This window comes from Copidosoma floridanum, unplaced genomic scaffold (assembly GCF_036245765.1).
Source record: "Copidosoma floridanum isolate Cflo_tuat_1 unplaced genomic scaffold, Cflo_Japanese_pri ptg000030l, whole genome shotgun sequence".
Lineage (NCBI taxonomy): Eukaryota > Metazoa > Arthropoda > Insecta > Hymenoptera > Encyrtidae > Copidosoma > Copidosoma floridanum.
The window spans coordinates 13,613,129-13,636,028 of NW_028321907.1; the positions used below are offsets into that span (position 1 = coordinate 13,613,129).

At 37.4% G+C, this 22,900-nt stretch overlaps 1 non-coding gene across 1 annotated transcript; it reads left to right on the forward strand.

The window, feature by feature from the left end:
* The first annotated feature begins 9,449 nt into the window (after positions 1–9,449).
* TRNAE-UUC (transfer RNA glutamic acid (anticodon UUC)) lies at positions 9,450–9,521 on the forward strand. Its single transcript has one exon. It is a non-coding gene; the product is annotated as a tRNA-Glu (tRNA).
* The last annotated feature ends 13,379 nt before the right edge of the window (positions 9,522–22,900 follow it).

Here is a 22,900-nt window from a genome sequence, read left to right on the forward strand (position 1 = left end):
TGGCTATTGCTATGGCATTATAAAGGGCAGCGTTAGCCCTTACTGGTTGTTGCAGTGTCAGTGTTATTAGTCGTGATAAAATGGCCTCTATTCATAGTGTTATACCTCATAGAAGAGAGAGAGTGAAAGTGATAATTTGTGTGCTAGTGATGATAAAAGCACATCAGTGGTGATTGCTCGAAATTGAGCAATAGTGGCTTTTTGAAAGCAAAAGTGTTAGTGTCATTTCCATAGAAATTTGGAAAAAGTGCCTCGATCTGCAGTTAAAGAAAGTGCTAGTGTTGTCTATTTTCATAATAGAAAAAAGTGGCTTGAATAGCAAAGAAAGTGTTAGTGTTTCAAAATTTCAAAATATAGAAAAAGTGTCTTGATTGGCAGTGAAAAAGCTAGTGTCTTTTATCATTAAAATTGATAAAAAGAATAAGCTTTATCAGCAGCTGTTGATACAACAGTCGCAGTAAACATCGCATTGGCCGTTGTCATAGCCAATGCATCATCATTGGCCGTCGTCGTCATCGTTGTTTCGTGCAACAACACTTGTGGCACGAGCCATAACTGGAGCTGATGTCACAGCAGCGTCACTGGCAGTGGCACTGTCACAGCGTGGGCCGTGGCCGTTTGGCTGCTCACTGCTGCTTCGTCTTCTACTGGACCTCAGGCAATGGCCCATGCCATGGTCGTTGCAGTAAAATCATCTGCATCCTTTTCTGGGCACCTCTTCGTCACCGTGGCTTTGGCAGTCACTTGCCTCATTCAACGCATCGGCTGTCGTCGTTACACCAGAAGTTACATCGAGCAACGCAATCGATACGGCAACAAGGCTATTGTTGGCAATAGTGAAAACTGATGCCAATGTTTCAGCAACGTCATGAGCAGTGACGAGGAGAACGTAGAGTAAAAGAAATGGTGTCATTTATTTAAAATTGATCAATAGTGGCTTTTGAACCAGCAGAGGTTTTAGTGTTATTTATATGTTTTACTCGGGAAAATAGTGCGGTAGGCTTAAGAGGCGCCGCATTTTGTGAAATAATTGTTTATTAATAATTTTTTTCTTGTTCTTGCATTCTAAAGGGGATGGCGGTAGGCTTGAGAGGCGCCGCACTTTTAAAATTTTTTGTTCAGTGCATTGTTTAATCTGACATTTAAATTATCAGGGATATGCAGTAGGCTTGAGAGGCGCTGATTTTTTTTTGACACATTTATCAAAGAATATTTCAAAATTATTGTGTCAATTGGGTTAATTTTAATTAATTGTTTAAAATCCATTTAGGTTTATTCGTGTGTTTTACTTGGGAATAGTGCGGTAGGCTCAAGAGGCGCCGCATTTTGTGAAATAATTATTTATTAATAATTTTTTTCTTATTCTTGCATTCTAAAGGGGATGGCGGTAGGCTTGAGAGGCGCCGCACTTTTAAAATTTTTTGTTCAGTGCATTGTTTAATCTGACATTTATATTATCAGGGATATGCAGTAGGCTTGAGAGGCGCTGATTTTTTTTAAAAACATTTATCATAAAATATTTCAGAATTATTGTGTCAATTGGGTTAATTTTGATTAATTATTTAAATCCATTTAGGTTTATTCGTGTGTTTTACTTGGGAATAGTGCGGTAGGCTTAAGAGGCGCCGCATTTTGTAAATTTATTCTTTATTTGAGATTTTGCTTGTTCTCACATTATACGGGGAATCGGGGAATGCGGTAGGCTTGAGAGGCGCCGATTTTTTAAAATTTTTCGTTCAGTTGATTAATTAATCTGACTTTTATTTTATCAGGGATATGCAGTAGGCTTGAGAGGCGCTGCTTTTTTGTGACACACATTATTTTTAACGAACATTTAAAAATTTTTCATGCCAATGGGGTTTACTTTAAATTTTTCTCAATGCTTTTGAGGTTTACTCACGTGTTTTTCTAATTATTATATAGCAAAAGCGTCTTTATCAGCAGCTGTTGACACATCAGTCGTAGCGTCTGTCACCGTAACCATCGCATTGGCCATTGTCATAGCCAATGCAGCATCATTGGCCGTCGTCGTCATCGTTGTTTGGAGCAACAACACTTATGGCACGAGCCATAACTGGATAACTGGAGCCGATGCGTCGGCAGCGTCATCGTCAGCGACGATCAGAACGGCCTGTTACGGGGCCACCGATGCCGTTGCAACAGCGGCATTTACGTCTCAGCATGTTGCTGTATCTCATGCCGTAGCTGTGACATCCTCGGTTGTTACGGTATCTTCGAGGATCGTTGTCACAGCCTAAGCTGTGGCCTTGACAGTTCTGCAGCTGTCTCTTCTACAGGCCACTTTGCCATGGCCTATAGTGGCTATTGCTATGGCATTATAAAGGGCAGCGTTAGCCCTTACTGGTTGTTGCAGTGTCAGTGTTATTAGTCGTGATAAAATGGCCTCTATTCATAGTGTTATACCTCATAGAAGAGAGAGAGTGAAAGTGATAATTTGTGTGCTAGTGATGATAAAAGCACATCAGTGGTGATTGCTCGAAATTGAGCAATAGTGGCTTTTTGAAAGCAAAAGTGTTAGTGTCATTTCCATAGAAATTTGGAAAAAGTGCCTCGATCTGCAGTTAAAGAAAGTGCTAGTGTTGTCTATTTTCATAATAGAAAAAAGTGGCTTGAATAGCAAAGAAAGTGTTAGTGTTTCAAAATTTCAAAATATAGAAAAAGTGTCTTGATTGGCAGTGAAAAAGCTAGTGTCTTTTATCATTAAAATTGATAAAAAGAATAAGCTTTATCAGCAGCTGTTGATACAACAGTCGCAGTAAACATCGCATTGGCCGTTGTCATAGCCAATGCATCATCATTGGCCGTCGTCGTCATCGTTGTTTCGTGCAACAACACTTGTGGCACGAGCCATAACTGGAGCTGATGTCACAGCAGCGTCACTGGCAGTGGCACTGTCACAGCGTGGGCCGTGGCCGTTTGGCTGCTCACTGCTGCTTCGTCTTCTACTGGACCTCAGGCAATGGCCCATGCCATGGTCGTTGCAGTAAAATCATCTGCATCCTTTTCTGGGCACCTCTTCGTCACCGTGGCTTTGGCAGTCACTTGCCTCATTCAACGCATCGGCTGTCGTCGTTACACCAGAAGTTACATCGAGCAACGCAATCGATACGGCAACAAGGCTATTGTTGGCAATAGTGAAAACTGATGCCAATGTTTCAGCAACGTCATGAGCAGTGACGAGGAGAACGTAGAGTAAAAGAAATGGTGTCATTTATTTAAAATTGATCAATAGTGGCTTTTGAACCAGCAGAGGTTTTAGTGTTATTTATATGTTTTACTCGGGAAAATAGTGCGGTAGGCTTAAGAGGCGCCGCATTTTGTGAAATAATTGTTTATTAATAATTTTTTTCTTGTTCTTGCATTCTAAAGGGGATGGCGGTAGGCTTGAGAGGCGCCGCACTTTTAAAATTTTTTGTTCAGTGCATTGTTTAATCTGACATTTAAATTATCAGGGATATGCAGTAGGCTTGAGAGGCGCTGATTTTTTTTTGACACATTTATCAAAGAATATTTCAAAATTATTGTGTCAATTGGGTTAATTTTAATTAATTGTTTAAAATCCATTTAGGTTTATTCGTGTGTTTTACTTGGGAATAGTGCGGTAGGCTCAAGAGGCGCCGCATTTTGTGAAATAATTATTTATTAATAATTTTTTTCTTGTTCTTGCATTCTAAAGGGGATGGCGGTAGGCTTGAGAGGCGCCGCACTTTTAAAATTTTTTGTTCAGTGCATTGTTTAATCTGACATTTATATTATCAGGGATATGCAGTAGGCTTGAGAGGCGCTGATTTTTTTTAAAAACATTTATCATAAAATATTTCAGAATTATTGTGTCAATTGGGTTAATTTTGATTAATTATTTAAATCCATTTAGGTTTATTCGTGTGTTTTACTTGGGAATAGTGCGGTAGGCTTAAGAGGCGCCGCATTTTGTAAATTTATTCTTTATTTGAGATTTTGCTTGTTCTCACATTATACGGGGAATCGGGGAATGCGGTAGGCTTGAGAGGCGCCGATTTTTTAAAATTTTTCGTTCAGTTGATTAATTAATCTGACTTTTATTTTATCAGGGATATGCAGTAGGCTTGAGAGGCGCTGCTTTTTTGTGACACACATTATTTTTAACGAACATTTAAAAATTTTTCATGCCAATGGGGTTTACTTTAAATTTTTCTCAATGCTTTTGAGGTTTACTCACGTGTTTTTCTAATTATTATATAGCAAAAGCGTCTTTATCAGCAGCTGTTGACACATCAGTCGTAGCGTCTGTCACCGTAACCATCGCATTGGCCATTGTCATAGCCAATGCAGCATCATTGGCCGTCGTCGTCATCGTTGTTTGGAGCAACAACACTTATGGCACGAGCCATAACTGGATAACTGGAGCCGATGCGTCGGCAGCGTCATCGTCAGCGACGATCAGAACGGCCTGTTACGGGGCCACCGATGCCGTTGCAACAGCGGCATTTACGTCTCAGCATGTTGCTGTATCTCATGCCGTAGCTGTGACATCCTCGGTTGTTACGGTATCTTCGAGGATCGTTGTCACAGCCTAAGCTGTGGCCTTGACAGTTCTGCAGCTGTCTCTTCTACAGGCCACTTTGCCATGGCCTATAGTGGCTATTGCTATGGCATTATAAAGGGCAGCGTTAGCCCTTACTGGTTGTTGCAGTGTCAGTGTTATTAGTCGTGATAAAATGGCCTCTATTCATAGTGTTATACCTCATAGAAGAGAGAGAGTGAAAGTGATAATTTGTGTGCTAGTGATGATAAAAGCACATCAGTGGTGATTGCTCGAAATTGAGCAATAGTGGCTTTTTGAAAGCAAAAGTGTTAGTGTCATTTCCATAGAAATTTGGAAAAAGTGCCTCGATCTGCAGTTAAAGAAAGTGCTAGTGTTGTCTATTTTCATAATAGAAAAAAGTGGCTTGAATAGCAAAGAAAGTGTTAGTGTTTCAAAATTTCAAAATATAGAAAAAGTGTCTTGATTGGCAGTGAAAAAGCTAGTGTCTTTTATCATTAAAATTGATAAAAAGAATAAGCTTTATCAGCAGCTGTTGATACAACAGTCGCAGTAAACATCGCATTGGCCGTTGTCATAGCCAATGCATCATCATTGGCCGTCGTCGTCATCGTTGTTTCGTGCAACAACACTTGTGGCACGAGCCATAACTGGAGCTGATGTCACAGCAGCGTCACTGGCAGTGGCACTGTCACAGCGTGGGCCGTGGCCGTTTGGCTGCTCACTGCTGCTTCGTCTTCTACTGGACCTCAGGCAATGGCCCATGCCATGGTCGTTGCAGTAAAATCATCTGCATCCTTTTCTGGGCACCTCTTCGTCACCGTGGCTTTGGCAGTCACTTGCCTCATTCAACGCATCGGCTGTCGTCGTTACACCAGAAGTTACATCGAGCAACGCAATCGATACGGCAACAAGGCTATTGTTGGCAATAGTGAAAACTGATGCCAATGTTTCAGCAACGTCATGAGCAGTGACGAGGAGAACGTAGAGTAAAAGAAATGGTGTCATTTATTTAAAATTGATCAATAGTGGCTTTTGAACCAGCAGAGGTTTTAGTGTTATTTATATGTTTTACTCGGGAAAATAGTGCGGTAGGCTTAAGAGGCGCCGCATTTTGTGAAATAATTGTTTATTAATAATTTTTTTCTTGTTCTTGCATTCTAAAGGGGATGGCGGTAGGCTTGAGAGGCGCCGCACTTTTAAAATTTTTTGTTCAGTGCATTGTTTAATCTGACATTTAAATTATCAGGGATATGCAGTAGGCTTGAGAGGCGCTGATTTTTTTTTGACACATTTATCAAAGAATATTTCAAAATTATTGTGTCAATTGGGTTAATTTTAATTAATTGTTTAAAATCCATTTAGGTTTATTCGTGTGTTTTACTTGGGAATAGTGCGGTAGGCTCAAGAGGCGCCGCATTTTGTGAAATAATTATTTATTAATAATTTTTTTCTTGTTCTTGCATTCTAAAGGGGATGGCGGTAGGCTTGAGAGGCGCCGCACTTTTAAAATTTTTTGTTCAGTGCATTGTTTAATCTGACATTTATATTATCAGGGATATGCAGTAGGCTTGAGAGGCGCTGATTTTTTTTAAAAACATTTATCATAAAATATTTCAGAATTATTGTGTCAATTGGGTTAATTTTGATTAATTATTTAAATCCATTTAGGTTTATTCGTGTGTTTTACTTGGGAATAGTGCGGTAGGCTTAAGAGGCGCCGCATTTTGTAAATTTATTCTTTATTTGAGATTTTGCTTGTTCTCACATTATACGGGGAATCGGGGAATGCGGTAGGCTTGAGAGGCGCCGATTTTTTAAAATTTTTCGTTCAGTTGATTAATTAATCTGACTTTTATTTTATCAGGGATATGCAGTAGGCTTGAGAGGCGCTGCTTTTTTGTGACACACATTATTTTTAACGAACATTTAAAAATTTTTCATGCCAATGGGGTTTACTTTAAATTTTTCTCAATGCTTTTGAGGTTTACTCACGTGTTTTTCTAATTATTATATAGCAAAAGCGTCTTTATCAGCAGCTGTTGACACATCAGTCGTAGCGTCTGTCACCGTAACCATCGCATTGGCCATTGTCATAGCCAATGCAGCATCATTGGCCGTCGTCGTCATCGTTGTTTGGAGCAACAACACTTATGGCACGAGCCATAACTGGATAACTGGAGCCGATGCGTCGGCAGCGTCATCGTCAGCGACGATCAGAACGGCCTGTTACGGGGCCACCGATGCCGTTGCAACAGCGGCATTTACGTCTCAGCATGTTGCTGTATCTCATGCCGTAGCTGTGACATCCTCGGTTGTTACGGTATCTTCGAGGATCGTTGTCACAGCCTAAGCTGTGGCCTTGACAGTTCTGCAGCTGTCTCTTCTACAGGCCACTTTGCCATGGCCTATAGTGGCTATTGCTATGGCATTATAAAGGGCAGCGTTAGCCCTTACTGGTTGTTGCAGTGTCAGTGTTATTAGTCGTGATAAAATGGCCTCTATTCATAGTGTTATACCTCATAGAAGAGAGAGAGTGAAAGTGATAATTTGTGTGCTAGTGATGATAAAAGCACATCAGTGGTGATTGCTCGAAATTGAGCAATAGTGGCTTTTTGAAAGCAAAAGTGTTAGTGTCATTTCCATAGAAATTTGGAAAAAGTGCCTCGATCTGCAGTTAAAGAAAGTGCTAGTGTTGTCTATTTTCATAATAGAAAAAAGTGGCTTGAATAGCAAAGAAAGTGTTAGTGTTTCAAAATTTCAAAATATAGAAAAAGTGTCTTGATTGGCAGTGAAAAAGCTAGTGTCTTTTATCATTAAAATTGATAAAAAGAATAAGCTTTATCAGCAGCTGTTGATACAACAGTCGCAGTAAACATCGCATTGGCCGTTGTCATAGCCAATGCATCATCATTGGCCGTCGTCGTCATCGTTGTTTCGTGCAACAACACTTGTGGCACGAGCCATAACTGGAGCTGATGTCACAGCAGCGTCACTGGCAGTGGCACTGTCACAGCGTGGGCCGTGGCCGTTTGGCTGCTCACTGCTGCTTCGTCTTCTACTGGACCTCAGGCAATGGCCCATGCCATGGTCGTTGCAGTAAAATCATCTGCATCCTTTTCTGGGCACCTCTTCGTCACCGTGGCTTTGGCAGTCACTTGCCTCATTCAACGCATCGGCTGTCGTCGTTACACCAGAAGTTACATCGAGCAACGCAATCGATACGGCAACAAGGCTATTGTTGGCAATAGTGAAAACTGATGCCAATGTTTCAGCAACGTCATGAGCAGTGACGAGGAGAACGTAGAGTAAAAGAAATGGTGTCATTTATTTAAAATTGATCAATAGTGGCTTTTGAACCAGCAGAGGTTTTAGTGTTATTTATATGTTTTACTCGGGAAAATAGTGCGGTAGGCTTAAGAGGCGCCGCATTTTGTGAAATAATTGTTTATTAATAATTTTTTTCTTGTTCTTGCATTCTAAAGGGGATGGCGGTAGGCTTGAGAGGCGCCGCACTTTTAAAATTTTTTGTTCAGTGCATTGTTTAATCTGACATTTAAATTATCAGGGATATGCAGTAGGCTTGAGAGGCGCTGATTTTTTTTTGACACATTTATCAAAGAATATTTCAAAATTATTGTGTCAATTGGGTTAATTTTAATTAATTGTTTAAAATCCATTTAGGTTTATTCGTGTGTTTTACTTGGGAATAGTGCGGTAGGCTCAAGAGGCGCCGCATTTTGTGAAATAATTATTTATTAATAATTTTTTTCTTGTTCTTGCATTCTAAAGGGGATGGCGGTAGGCTTGAGAGGCGCCGCACTTTTAAAATTTTTTGTTCAGTGCATTGTTTAATCTGACATTTATATTATCAGGGATATGCAGTAGGCTTGAGAGGCGCTGATTTTTTTTAAAAACATTTATCATAAAATATTTCAGAATTATTGTGTCAATTGGGTTAATTTTGATTAATTATTTAAATCCATTTAGGTTTATTCGTGTGTTTTACTTGGGAATAGTGCGGTAGGCTTAAGAGGCGCCGCATTTTGTAAATTTATTCTTTATTTGAGATTTTGCTTGTTCTCACATTATACGGGGAATCGGGGAATGCGGTAGGCTTGAGAGGCGCCGATTTTTTAAAATTTTTCGTTCAGTTGATTAATTAATCTGACTTTTATTTTATCAGGGATATGCAGTAGGCTTGAGAGGCGCTGCTTTTTTGTGACACACATTATTTTTAACGAACATTTAAAAATTTTTCATGCCAATGGGGTTTACTTTAAATTTTTCTCAATGCTTTTGAGGTTTACTCACGTGTTTTTCTAATTATTATATAGCAAAAGCGTCTTCATCAGCAGCTGTTGACACATCAGTCGTAGCGTCTGTCACCGTAACCATCGCATTGGCCATTGTCATAGCCAATGCAGCATCATTGGCCGTCGTCGTCATCGTTGTTTTGAGCAACAACACTTATGGCACGAGCCATAACTGGATAACTGGAGCCGATGCGTCGGCAGCGTCATCGTCAGCGACGATCAGAACGGCCTGTTACATATTGTCATAGCCGATGCAGCATTTATTGATTAGTTTTCATCAAGTATTTTGACATCCTTACATTTACTGTGAGCTCAATTCCGAAATTTTTTTTCTACTTCAGCTTTTGAGAATGATTGGTTGTCATTAGAAAAGGTAAATATCATGAAGTCGAGCTTTTGATGAAACGTCGCTTTTACAAGAATGTGGAAATATATCCATTGTACCTTCTTAACAAATTCATAGCTTTTTTTTAATTACGACCAAGCGTCTTTTTTAGCGCCTAGTAGGGGCGCGATTTTGGAATTGCGTTTAAAGCGAGTACCTGTCCGTAGCCTTCACGATAAAAGATAGTGGGGCGCTCGTACCTCAGTCCGGTATGGTCTAGTGGCTAGGATACCTGGCTTTCACCCAGGAGGCTCGGGTTCGATTCCCGGTACCGGAAAATTTAGTTTTTTACAGCCATTTTCCTTTTACTAACGAGTAAACAAATTTTTATGGGTGGTTAAACATTTCATTTTAGTAGTCACTATTGTTTATTTTGGTTAAGGTAATAAAAGTTATTTTTTTAAGTATTCTGTAAGCTGAGTATCAATTTCAATATTTTTTTCAAATGAATATTATGTGTACCACTATATAATTCGTTCATTTTCCTCTAAGATGATTTTCTCACTATTGTTATATCTTGTTATCTTTAGCGATGAAATTTGTATGTATTGCGTCTCAAGGTTTGTGAACAAATTAAATTTGTAAGTCTGATAAATATTTGTTGTATGCTTTAAAGGCTTAAGGATAAACTCCTGAATGTTTTGGTAATAGTAATTAATCATTTTTTCAGTAGGGCAGGGATCGCCTTTTGACTTTACTTTCTATTTACTGAAAAATTCAAGATTTTAGTGGTATTAAAAGTTTTTGTACTTGGTTTTTCTGAAACACTGCCAGTACAAATGCATGTTAGCCGATATCTAGTACATTTTATACACAAGATTAAAATTAGGTTTTTAAAATGTGTTCGAATGGAAAATTTGACAGAGTTGTAGCTTTAGTAATCTTTGATAACCAGTAAGATTGAATCTATAGTTTTTTTAAACTGCAGCTAAATGAAAAAAAGGTACTTTGGCAAAACCGCCTAAAAAAGTTGTTTACAACGTTAAATGCAATTTTTTTGCGGGATCATATTCTTCAATACTTACTTCACAACTCACCAAATTAGTGCTAAAAGTGTTAAAAAAAAAATTTGTGTCATACAGCAAACATCCTAAGTGTTTTTCATAATATTAAAGAATTTTTATTATTATTAAATATAACGGGTGTTGCGTAGGTTGTAATAGAAAAGTCTTTAATTCTCGCTGCTAATTATGAAACTAAATTAAGAGCATCTTATGCAGGTTTTAAAACAGTGATATAATTTTTTCAGAGGCTTTTGTTTACTTAGATATGAAGAATTGTGTACAATGTAGAAGAAATATATTGATGTAAAGTTTATTACTGTACAAAACTAAAATAAAAAAAAATTCTTATTCACAAGGAAAAGATATCTTTACTATCATAAATACCTAAACACAATAATCCTGAACGGTTATGAATCCTTACAACACAAGCAGTAATTTTCAGGAACTTGGATAAAGAGTGTAAAATGAGCTTAATTACGACTTTTTATAAAAGTTACCTACATTCCAAACAAATTTTTAGTGATAACACGTTTTACACCGTCAAACACTGATCTATATAAAGTATAACATCAAATCATTTTATAGTTTAATATTTTTTTTCACAATTACTTTTCTGGCAACGATTAAAAGTGCTTTTTTAATAATAAGTTAAAGCTTTATCAATTCAGTTATTCAGTTGATGGATTCTTAATTTGAAAGTAGGATGGACACATTAAATCTTTTATTTTGAATTGTGTCATCAATAGTATAATATAACCGTTACGCATAAATAATGATGTTTGTTAAAGCTTATTTTGTTCACGAATAGCACGAATTAAGTTTTCTATCTAATGCTTTTCAAGTACCTAAAAATGAATTGTTGAAAGAATTTTTAAATTTTGGGTACGAAATATTTAGTAAAGACCTTAAACGTGATTGCCTTGCTTATAGTAAAAGTAGTATGTAAATTTTTCATTCAATAATCGTTAAATTAATGAAAAAATAACAATACAAATATATAGGTAAAGAATCCGTTCGTTTTTTTTTTTTTTTTTTATTATTACACAATTTAAACTACTCATAAAAACCATACATTCAAGTAGCTCTTTAATAAACGCTAAGATGAGTTTACACATATATAAACTCACTATACTATTTATGTGGATGTCAGATTCACCGAAAATACAGACAGTATTTTAAAATTACAATTTCGAAATATGTACGAAGTCTCGAAAACAATGTCGGGAGTAAAGTACTTGCAACATAGAAGAGAGGTAATTATTTACAAAAAAGTGGAAATTAATTATACTGGTAGCTGATTAATTGACGGAATTACAAAAATTGATACGTGCTTTAGCTTGCAGTGCAGTAGCTTCTAGTGCAGTATCATGTATCTGAAATTTAAATTTTAATAACAACTTAAATTTGTCTTTTAAATTATTCATCGACTTTTAATTATTAAAACATTGTTATCTCAAAGAGGGGTGAAATTCAAAATGCATCACGATAAAATATGTAATTACTTTGGAACATTAAAAAAATGTTCGTATGAATTAAAACGAGTGAAAATAAGTTACCATTAATTGCTTTTTTGTTCAAACTTGATTTGCGTATGTGTATGTATAGACATCCATCAGATGCAGTTTCTTGTCTCTCAATTTATCGCTCTTTCCTCGCGTGTCTCGTTTGACACATGAAAGATGTCAGTACGACGCAATTTCTTGCCAATAATTTTGTAAATTTAGCTATCTACTTTGTCAAGTTGACGTTTTTTTACGGAAGCACACGCTGGTGGGCTGCCACTAAATATTAATGCGTATATTACGCAAGCTAATTATGGTTGACAGGCTTAAAACGCCACCGCAACATAAACGGTTTCTGGCTGCAGTGTCACCGTGATTTATTAAAAAGTATGATGAAATAAGTTTTTGGCTGCGAAAATAGGTCAGCCTCTATTTGTTCTTGTTTCCAGAATCTTCATTTTTTGATGTTTCAAATTTTATTTATTTTGAGAATTTCAAAGATGTAATTAATAATACTGTTATTATTTATTCACTAAAATTGTATTCATTTACAAGTGAAAACATCTATAAGTTGAAAAAACATATCAAACTTTTTCATAAATTGAAAATTCACTTTGATTTATTTAAGATACTCCAACGAACGTACATGCTACTTATTTTATCGTTATCCTGGATTTTTTTACTACCAGTCTATAACTAGACTGCAGTTTGTGGCTAGTGAAATACGTGTGACGTTAAATTTGTTTTCCTCTTTTTTTTATACAAATTAAAAATGAATCACCAAAATGATTCAATTGAAACTTACAAATTTCCAATTCTTAAAACCGAGGTATAATAGCACTTTTAAAACTACTTTATTAAAGGTGATGCTATACCGTGGCATTATCCATCCTCTACCGCTTGACGTCTACAGTCGCAATAATTTAAAGCGATTGCACATGTCGCTGTTATTAATTGAAGGACCTGTAAGACATACGCCACTTACACATACGCATCTTATCTCTCCCCACGTTGCATGCGTATGCATCTACATGAAAAAAAGAAGCCGCACACGCGTGAACACTAACTGTGGTTACGCATCGGCACCTTTGGCATCTCACCTCTTCTCTCACGGCACGGCTTTCTCATTAAGCAAATAGCGACGTGTAGAGTATACGTGCAACCGCTAGCTTGCACGCCACGATGAAGTTAGATGCAGCATTTACCAATTTTGCCATATATATACCGGCTCACTCTACACGCGGCTAGCAATGAGCTTCCACTTTTATTGGTCCTTAACCCCCTTGTTTACTGAGATTGCGTCGTATACGTATACATGTTGGTACTACGTACTTATCCAGGTACGCGGGATTATTCACCATCATATTATACGCGTGCTCTCCTGTTCCCATCCTTTTGTGTGGCAGAAAAGAGAAGCCTCATGCGCGTAATTTCCCCGACTAGTGTGAATTTTATACTGCACCGTTTATATTGCATAGTTGGACGGCGTGTTTATTGTCAAGAGACTTTATTTATATCACGTGATAGACGACAGTCGCTGCCTTGATTATTATATTACACTATTACCGTTACTTACTCATACGGAGGTTATCGGCATTGCAGACCTGTGGCAGCGAATGTGCTTAAATACGTAGGATAAATAATTTTGTAAAACCTAAGAGTAATAAATTGTTAATAATGAATTGTTATCAGTGATGTTATTTTCTGGACTTTGAGGATGTAATTCTGCCAGGTATCAAGCTTTTATTTATTATGACACAGAGATTACTAAGAATTATTCTATACTTTAGTTTAATTTATAAAAGCTTGTTAGTAAAATAACTTGTTTAATTCCTTTTTAATACTGGTCTGAACCTTGATGAAGCTATGTTTAAATTCTAAATCCTGTAAGCTTGTCGAAACAATGTTTTTCTATTACTATTACAGTTCTCAAATAATGCACTCATTAAAGCCTTTCATTCAATATGAATATCAAGAGAGCTGTAAAGAGAAAAACAAATGGATATTTTGTGATGATTGCCTTATTGGATTTAAGGTGATGTCACTTAACTCATCAAGTTCTTCTTATCAAGCCTTTCAACTGAAGACCTGCGTCAAGGGATTGTAAAACTTAATATGATCCATCATTTTGTGTTGCTTGCCATATAGGATTTATAATAGCATCAGCTAACTTACTGTATCCTAGTTTTCAAAATTTTTTTTTAATGTACATGTACATGAGAATTATAATAAAACAGGTGATCTCTGCTGTTTGTAAATTTTGAATTAATGCTGCGTACAAAATTTTAGCATGATCGGATAGTCAAAGGTATGTGAAAAATCGATCATACAGTTGTTCTAGACAGGAAAAATAAACAAAAAAGTAAAATCAAATACTCTCATCAATGCATACATTATATCCAAACTGTGCACTCAATACAGGATACAGCTCCTGAGATATTCGCGTGAATAAATGTATACCTACTTTGTATAAAAGCGAGAAAGAAAAATCTGTTTCATGGCTATACATATTTGCATACGATTATAAAAGTTGATTTACCATTGAGAAAATAAATAGTAAAGAAGAGCCTCTCCGTTTGTCGGAAAGGAAGAGCTGTAAATTTTGAAACTCTTAAAATCTCTTCACTCCCAGCTTGTCGTAGATATCGAGGCTTTTTTTACCTTTCTTACTTTTCGTCACAAAAGGAAAAAGTGTTCACATTTTATCGCGTATTCGATGTGTTATCGGTCTCTCTTTCAGTCTGCTTATGATCCAATAAAAGAAAGACTAAAAAAGCGATCCACGCCAATTTATGTGATTTGACACATAAACTCCTCCTCTCGCTCTCTGTTATAAATAGCTGGCTACGCTCGTTACGTCGCCGCGTCGGTATCTTCGACATTTACTTTTTTATGCCCATGTGCGAGGATGAGCATTATTATCGTCCCAATGGTGTGTAATAAAGGATCGAGTTTATAGGTAAGCCAAGAGCTGTTATTATTTTTATTAAAACATGCGGAATGAAAATTGGCCTTCTTGTGTATTTGTAGGAGTGAGATCATATGGGCGATTTTAAACGACACACTTTGAGAAGAATCCAATAATGTATTATCGGATATTTTAAATACGGCGTATGGAATCCGATAAATATTAGTGTGCAAGTTTCGCGTCACACAGGTATTGAGTATTTTACAAAAAATGAAATTAATTTTGCAATCGAATAGCATTAGGCTATTAAAAACTTTCAAAGACAATTTTATTCATGTGACAAAACATTAAGCACATTAGTGAAATTTTTTTAATTTTCTCAATTTTCTTACATAATTAAAACAGTATGTGTTTATAAGTTTGTTTTTTGTTTTGTAAAATTTTTGTCGGAAAATATATACTTGGCAAGAAAAAACAAGATTGTTAAGTTGTAAATAGAAAGATGGAGAAATTAAATTATTCTTCAAAAGTAACAGAGAAGTTTAAACGAGAATCAGAGTACTTTGTCTCAAAATTGTGAAAAAAAGAGGTTTCTTAAATCTGTAGTATCTTTCGTTCTTAAAAATCTTACGCTACAAATCTCTTGATGAATGACGGAGAGGGAGTAAGAACGTGACTCCCTGAAACCAGTGGCGCTTTTCGGAAGCTTAAAGCTCACTCTCAAGGAAGAAGAAGGGGAAATCTATTAGTATATCTGACTAATAACGCAGGCTTGCTACATGTTTCGAGGTGAATTGCCGTGGGTCCGAGAAAGCACATGGGGAGCGATAATGTTGTCAAGATCTTGCTTCAGGCCTGTCTTTCTCTCCCTTGCTTTCTTGTAAAGGTACAGTAAGATTATATGGAAGGAGGAAAAAACAGCAAGCATGTTTCTTTACGAGAGGAGAACAGGTGGTGCAACGGGGGTCAGTAGATGAAGAGAGAGAGAGAAAGAGGGAAGCTCTTCTTTCTCTTGCTCTTGTACGGCAATTACTAAGAGAGGAGCGTATATGTATGAGAAGAGGCCGGTTTTCCACTGCTGGGGTGAGAGATGCGCAACATATTGCCCCGTAGGCTGTTGCTGGTGCCGCTGCCGGAGTGCCGGGGCTCTTATCGACTTCAAGCCAGACAGCAGGCGCTTGCTGCCCGCCGTGTACGCCACTCGAGAGTGTATACGCTACGTGAGAGGGAGAAGTCAGACAGATTTACGACTCTCGGATAGCGAATGATAAACGGGAGACGAGATAGCTTTATTTATTTGTGCGATGCCTGCCGGTGATGTGCCCTTCCTCCTTTCTCTCTCTAACCTCATCTCACTCTCTTTCTCTCTCTCTCTCTCTTTTCTCTCTCTCTCGCTTTTCTCTTCTCCTTTTCCTCTCCCTGTACATATGTATTTACTGCATATGTATAAGCAGTGTTACAAGGTATAACGCGTTATTTACGTGTGTGTATTACTCTTCTCTTTCACTCTCTCATTGTGTGCATATAACTGAAGCAGTGATGCATAGTGTACTGTGTCTTATCTATCTATTTTTTTGTAAAAAGTTTTTCTAATGGATAGCAGTGATCGGTTGTACAAATTTAACGTACTCACAAAAAATTTTTCATGACAAACGAAAGTAAATTTTCTTTGTACATCAATCTTATATGTTAAAAAAATATTCCTGTGTCGAACATAAATAATTACTTCATCATCTAGAGAACCTTAGTAGTTGAAATAAATGAGTTATCACGGTATTTGTCACTTAGAAAACATTCGAAACCTAATAAATCGTAATAAGTTCGATACCTAATAAGTTCGCCTAACATAAATGTTGTACACAACTCCTGTAATGTAACTTATCGATCGTATGTTCATTTCTCAATTTTTGTCTTTTTGATAACAAACTCATTTTCCAAAAACAACTATTCTGGAATTCCCGTATTCTAACTCTTTTTGTTGCAAGGTAGTTAAGTGTCCCATCTTTAATGTTATATCAAAGTAAATAAGGCCGAAAGAAGTACAACCAGAGTGACTAGTTTTCCGGATGCTTCTCTCATTACAGTAACGTCAGGTGCAAAACACTCAGAAATTGTTCAACGCCTTCATGAGGTGTTTTTATAGTCAATATAAAGTCGAAATAAGTCAAGCCATCGCCGTAACTATGCATGCGAATGAGAGAGGGAAAGGGGAACTAATAAATGAAACGTCCATCGAGCCGAAGTGATTTACATCAGATACGGGAGAAAGCTGTAAATACGTGTTAAATTTTTTATTTACTGGCTATGAAAATTTTTTTTTTCGAAATTCAACTTAACTCTCATGTTTTAATCACATAAATTCGAGCATAAATTTCATTCATAAACGCTTATTCATAAGTTTAAGAATTATTTAAAAGGGCAACTGATTTTAGTCTATTCTATAGTATTCCAATGAGCCTTCCTAAGAGTATCCTTGTAACTTATCATGCGGATCAATTGATGGAAGAGTAGTTTGTTGCCAATGAGGGTTGCCTCTTAATTTCCAATTTCAAGCTTTTTACAAATCTCCGCTTGTAACGCGTCGGATTTTTCCACTCGTTCGCCTTTTGATTGCGTTAATAACTTGAGGAATACTTCTATATTATTTTCCCGCTTGTTTACGTCTTTCTGGCCACTTGGTGAGTCTTTTAATGCAAATTGAATCTGATAGCTGAGTGCTAATTATCATAAAAATCTCCGTGCTCACCGCTTACACTCTCATAAACTGTTCAAGCACGCGAAAAGGTATTTTCGTCGGGCTTATTTGATTATCACTTTTTCGAACAAAAAAATTATTGACTGCGCAGCTTGAGCGCAATCATATAATTCGAACAGGAGATCGGTATAAAACGATTTGAGGAGAAGCATCTGAACGAATGAAAAACATAATTAGCGCACATGCTATTCAGATACTCGGATCGTTTGCGAGACGAGAGGTTGCTCTACACGAGAAGGGTAAATATTGTTATCCCGTAGTTGATAGTTTTCACTTGATATTTGGTATTAATACCTACGAGCTCTATATGTGATATCGCCTATATAAACACTCGTTTTTTGAGTAGCTTATATACTATCGTAGATAGGGTCTATTTTTATATAATTTTACATTAAATGTTAGAAAATGTGTAAATTATGGTCATGGCTGGGAAATGAAACTCGATAGTAAATCGTGGCAATGCAAAAAGTACAGGAGCATTGTTGGAATTCACCAAGACAGGCATAAAAAATTCGCTTCTCGTGGAACTAGGTCGCAATTCCTCGGAAAATTCACTAAAATCAATCTTTTTCCGCAAACACTGACTTCCTTCTTTTCTTATGTACCACATAATGCGTGCTCGCAGGGGTCTCGATGTAGTAATGATCGTTTCAAGGTATCTTATCCTTATTTTAAAAAGACGAATTACTTTTGCCTTGAAAACGACGGCCAGCTGCGAAAAATCGATGATGACGAAGAGAATGAGAGTTGAGAAGGTGGTTGGCGGCTACGACTGAGAGATGCCGCGTCACACGCACAGCAGTCACACTGTCATTGAAAGAGAGCGCCTGTGCGTTGACAAAAAAAGGCTAAATGTTCGGCAGCTCGTAAAGTCACGGTGAAACTCCTGCGGGGGCTGAAAAAAAAGTCATTGGTAACACACAAAGCGGCATTTACCGCGGTAGAAAGGCGAAAACACCAAGGCCTCGTATTTTTCCTTCTCCCCCGCCACCTTTTTCTTCTGCAGAACAGAGCAAAAGTTACCATTGTTAACTTTCCGAAGGTATATACGTTTGGGCCTGGCTCCATCTATCTCTTGGCTTGCATCTCTTTCCTTTTTCTTTGACAATTGTCTCCTCCCCTTGGAACATCGTACAAACACAAGGAGGAAAAAAAAGAGGAGACTAACCGATCTTTTGCGCACCAACAGTATAATGTACCGTGGCAAAGAGAATAAGGAGGAGGAGAGAATGAAAGAGAAAGAGAGAGAAAGATGGACTCGGCTCATGAGTAATGGGCTCCGGTCCGAGGAAGGCTCGGGCCGCATAATGCGAATAAGTGGAAGCAGTGCCGGCAACGCCACCAGGAAGATGAAGGGCCCGACGAGAGTTTATGCACGAGGCCTTACCGAGGGCCAGCACCAGGACTGCCCGCCGCGAGGCTTGACAGCCGCCTGAAAAGATATGCCGGCACGTACGACGCTAAGTATAGTAGGATTACGTCACCTTGACGACCCGGCCGCGGCCCTGCGACTACAGAGTTCATTTCTCTTTCTCTCTCGCCTTCCTTTTTTTGCATCATATTATATATACACACGCTCGTGGGTGTGTGCTTGTGTTGTTACTTGCCCACGCGCAGGTCGGGCATGAAAAAGGAGATCTCCCTCTCCTTTTCTTCTCGTTTTGCTCTCGTTGTCACAATTTCTTTTCTTTTCCTCTCTCCCAAAAACTTGATTAATGCACCTCTTTTCTTACCAAGTCGGCAGCTTTCACGATCATGTACTTTGTATATCCTTACATTTGTGGGTGTAAATTTAGGAAGGACATTCTCGAGCGTAAATTTTCTTGCCACTGAGAGTAGACTAACCATCGGAGCTTGTGTTTCCTCTTTTTGTCCACCAAAACTTCTTATTCCTTGCGTATACGAACTAGACCTTTTGGACGTATCAGTGGGATATTTTCAGAGAGTTGAGGTTATTCGTGCTGATGATTTTTTATTATTGTCCGACTTAGGGCAGTGGGCACATGCGGTGTCGACCTCTAAACTGGAGGCTACATCTCGTTTGAGAAATGAAAGGTGAGGAGGTCGACGTCTGGTTTCGTCATTGAAGTTGGAAGATTTGTGGGTTTTCTTTGTAATACTTTCATAGAAATGATTCAAGTAACAGTTCATTGATACGTTTCAATTGTTTCGTCACAAGGATTTAGCTTCAACATAATGTATGAAACGGAAGTAAGTTAGTCGATAAAATAAATAACTCTTTATATTACGAATGATGATAAAAAAAGACTTTCAATTTAATGCAAATCAATATGTTTCCTACAAAAAAATACCAGTTTGTATTTGTGCGATGCTTATTATCAAATAATTATAAGTTTTCATCCGTCAGATTGACAATAATAACACTTAAAAAATATAAAAAGGCTGACGTGACAAGTAATCAAGTATGCTGTTCAAGAATCATATTTCCAACGTTATTTTATAACCTGGTGACAAAGTTTCCATCCACTAATGATATAACGAATGGATTGAGTGCTCTCACCTTTACATGGATCGTACCATTTATGATAATTATGTTTAATTTATTTGAGTCTTGGAAAGGCTGAATATGGTATAAGGATTTACGTATCACATATACTTATTCTTATGTCATTAACAAATATGCTATGTACACATAAAACGCGGCCATTCTCATCTTCCTATGTCACTATCTATATTTTTGTATTCAGGTTCATACAACTTTTCTTAAACATTTTTTTTATTGCATTCTACAGATAAATGAATAGTGGATAGCTATTGACTATAGCTACGAATAGTATTGTACTCATCAATGGAGAAAAAGTAACGAATGAGGGACTAATTTGTTCCCTCTCGTGGGTTGTATATGATTTTTTATGCCACGCGTAGTGGGGAAAAGAAGCTGCTTTCCCTTCGCAGGTAAGAAAAATATTATTAATATTATATATCGAAGGAATTCTTATTCCACAAATTGAATGTGTTTGAGTTTACCGTATTACACTGTTAATTTTCTTACTGTTCATTCACTTTCAAGCAAGTAAAATCACGTTTTTTGACTCTCTTGCGCAATGTAGCGAGGCTTTTGGTTCATTGTTTGCTAAAGAGTAAGGCCCATAAAACTTGCAGCAACATAACAGCAAAGAACAATGCAAGGCTCGCGAATGAGACATTGTTAAAGACCGCTTTACGGACAGAATTATTCTTGCACACACGAGAGGGCCTGTCTTATAGTAGGAGTTTGACTTATTTGCAACACCACTGCTAACACTATGATGAAGAGAACGATACGAATTTTTTCGTGTATAGAGAGTAAGGGGAAGAGTCAGACTTATCCGATACAAATCTCAACACTATAACAAAGGAGTTCTTTCATATAAGAGAAAATAATTGGCGTGAACTTCTTAGTTTTATCTTTCGAAAGATGCATGCTTACACTAAAGTGCATGCTATAAGGTAATGCTGGTCAATTGTGCACTGATATAAAAACAAAATTATCTCCATGAACAAGTCTTAAGTTGGATTTTGAAAGAGAAGTACATTATGTCGTTATAATATACCATTATAATGCAAGTGTTTATACAGTTCTCCAGCACTCTTCTACGTGAAAATATCCTACAGTTACCGTATATATTATAATAGCGATCAGATTCTAAAAACAGCTTTTCACACGAAAAAATTGAGAACAATTACGTTCTACCCGCATGCTATGATGGTAGAATATAAAACTAATCTCGCTTACTTTAAGGTGACTACACATATTATAATGGATATCATCCGGATGTTAGCACAATAATAATTGTTTAGTCGAAGCGACTAAAATTCGTAGACCACCTCGTGAGCGGTGGAGGATCAACCTTGCAGCACGCCGAAGGTGGCAGCACACCGAGTTCACACAAAATTTATCACATATTCACATATGCAAGCGCCGGTCAATTTCTTTCTTACCTTCATCCTTTTTCTCCTTTTGTTTCAGTCGGTACAATTAATCGCTCTCGCGCCAACTCTCATTATGTCTCTCTCTCTATACTCTCATTAGCTAGACTTTTCTCTCCTTCTCTATCATGCACCTACATCTCCATCTCCTTTGCTCTTATTAAGTGTCCTCGGGTCATAGGTTTCTCCCCCTCTCTTAATTGCTTACATCATTCTCTCTCTCTCCTTTCCCGGCTTTTCACATAAGGTGTAAGGGATTGATGGGTCCTGACGACTGCAGCGGTTGGGAGAATTAAAAAGGGAAGGGGGATCTTGCGACTACTTTGGGTGGGCGCGCCGGGTCAGTTCCGAACTATCTGTCTATACAGAGCGGTCTACAGTTGTCAACTGCGATCTCGAGTATCTGGCATAGTTGGGTATTATATTCGTCCTACTGGTTTCTACATCTTTCCTCATCATCATCATGCACACGTGTATCTGGGGGTCACCTTTTTGGGGTTAATTTCTCTCACGCTTTCCTTTTTTTATCATTATCGTCATCTGCATCATCTTCGAGAAGCTCGGCGTGCTGCGAGTAAAGCACGGCGAAAATCCGCTTCACGGACCGTGCGACGTTTGTCGATTCGTGAGTTTTTCGAGACACGTGCGGACGCGCACGTATACGTTTTCTACACACAATACACAAGTACACACTCTTCATTGCAGGAAGTTTATCTTAAATTTATTGTTCAACCTCACTAGTTTGTATTTTCATTAATTTTTCTTCTCTTGGGTTTTTCTCTTCGGAGTTTTTCCCTTGAGCCACGAAATATATCTTCGTTCGTGGCTCATAATCAGTGCATTTAAATTTTTTTTCACCTAGTTCATTCCCATCCTCCGTTCCGATAAATTCAGCAAAATTGTTTTTTTTTTAGGTGGATTTTAATGAGTCATTTATCAATTGAGTAGTTTTTTGTGCCGCGATCCCTCCTTAATTTTTAAGTAACAAATTAGTTGACTTCGTCAAAATATACGCAGCCAACAGAGCAGCAACACTCTTGCTACAATTCAATAATCTTCTACCTCTTTTCCTCAGTTATTACTTTGATTAACTAATTGTTTTTATGAACCATCTACAGAGTGTAGGTTTTGCTCGTGCATTAAAAAAATGTTGTAAATAGCAACAAAAGACCTGTAAACAATGTCAACTACACTATTTTATGTCATCAACAAATAATCTCTACGATTTCTGCTATGACCAATCACATTTACTTTCGATCTTCAAACTTTTCCAATCTAAGTAATTATACAAATAGAATTTTACTTTTTGATTTAGATGATAGTTTTCAATAATTCGACTTAAACATTGAAAACCAATTTTTACAACTAAATTGTAATCGAAAACGATAAATTCTCGGTGACTAATAACTTATACTTATTTATTTATGTTTTACAAATTTTTTTATTTCATTTACATTTCGTAAAATACTATTCTGGAAAGACATATTGATTCTTAGCCCGAGTGTACCTACACCTTGACAAAAGTTTCAGCAGTTACTCGATCCTCGTGTCATTTGA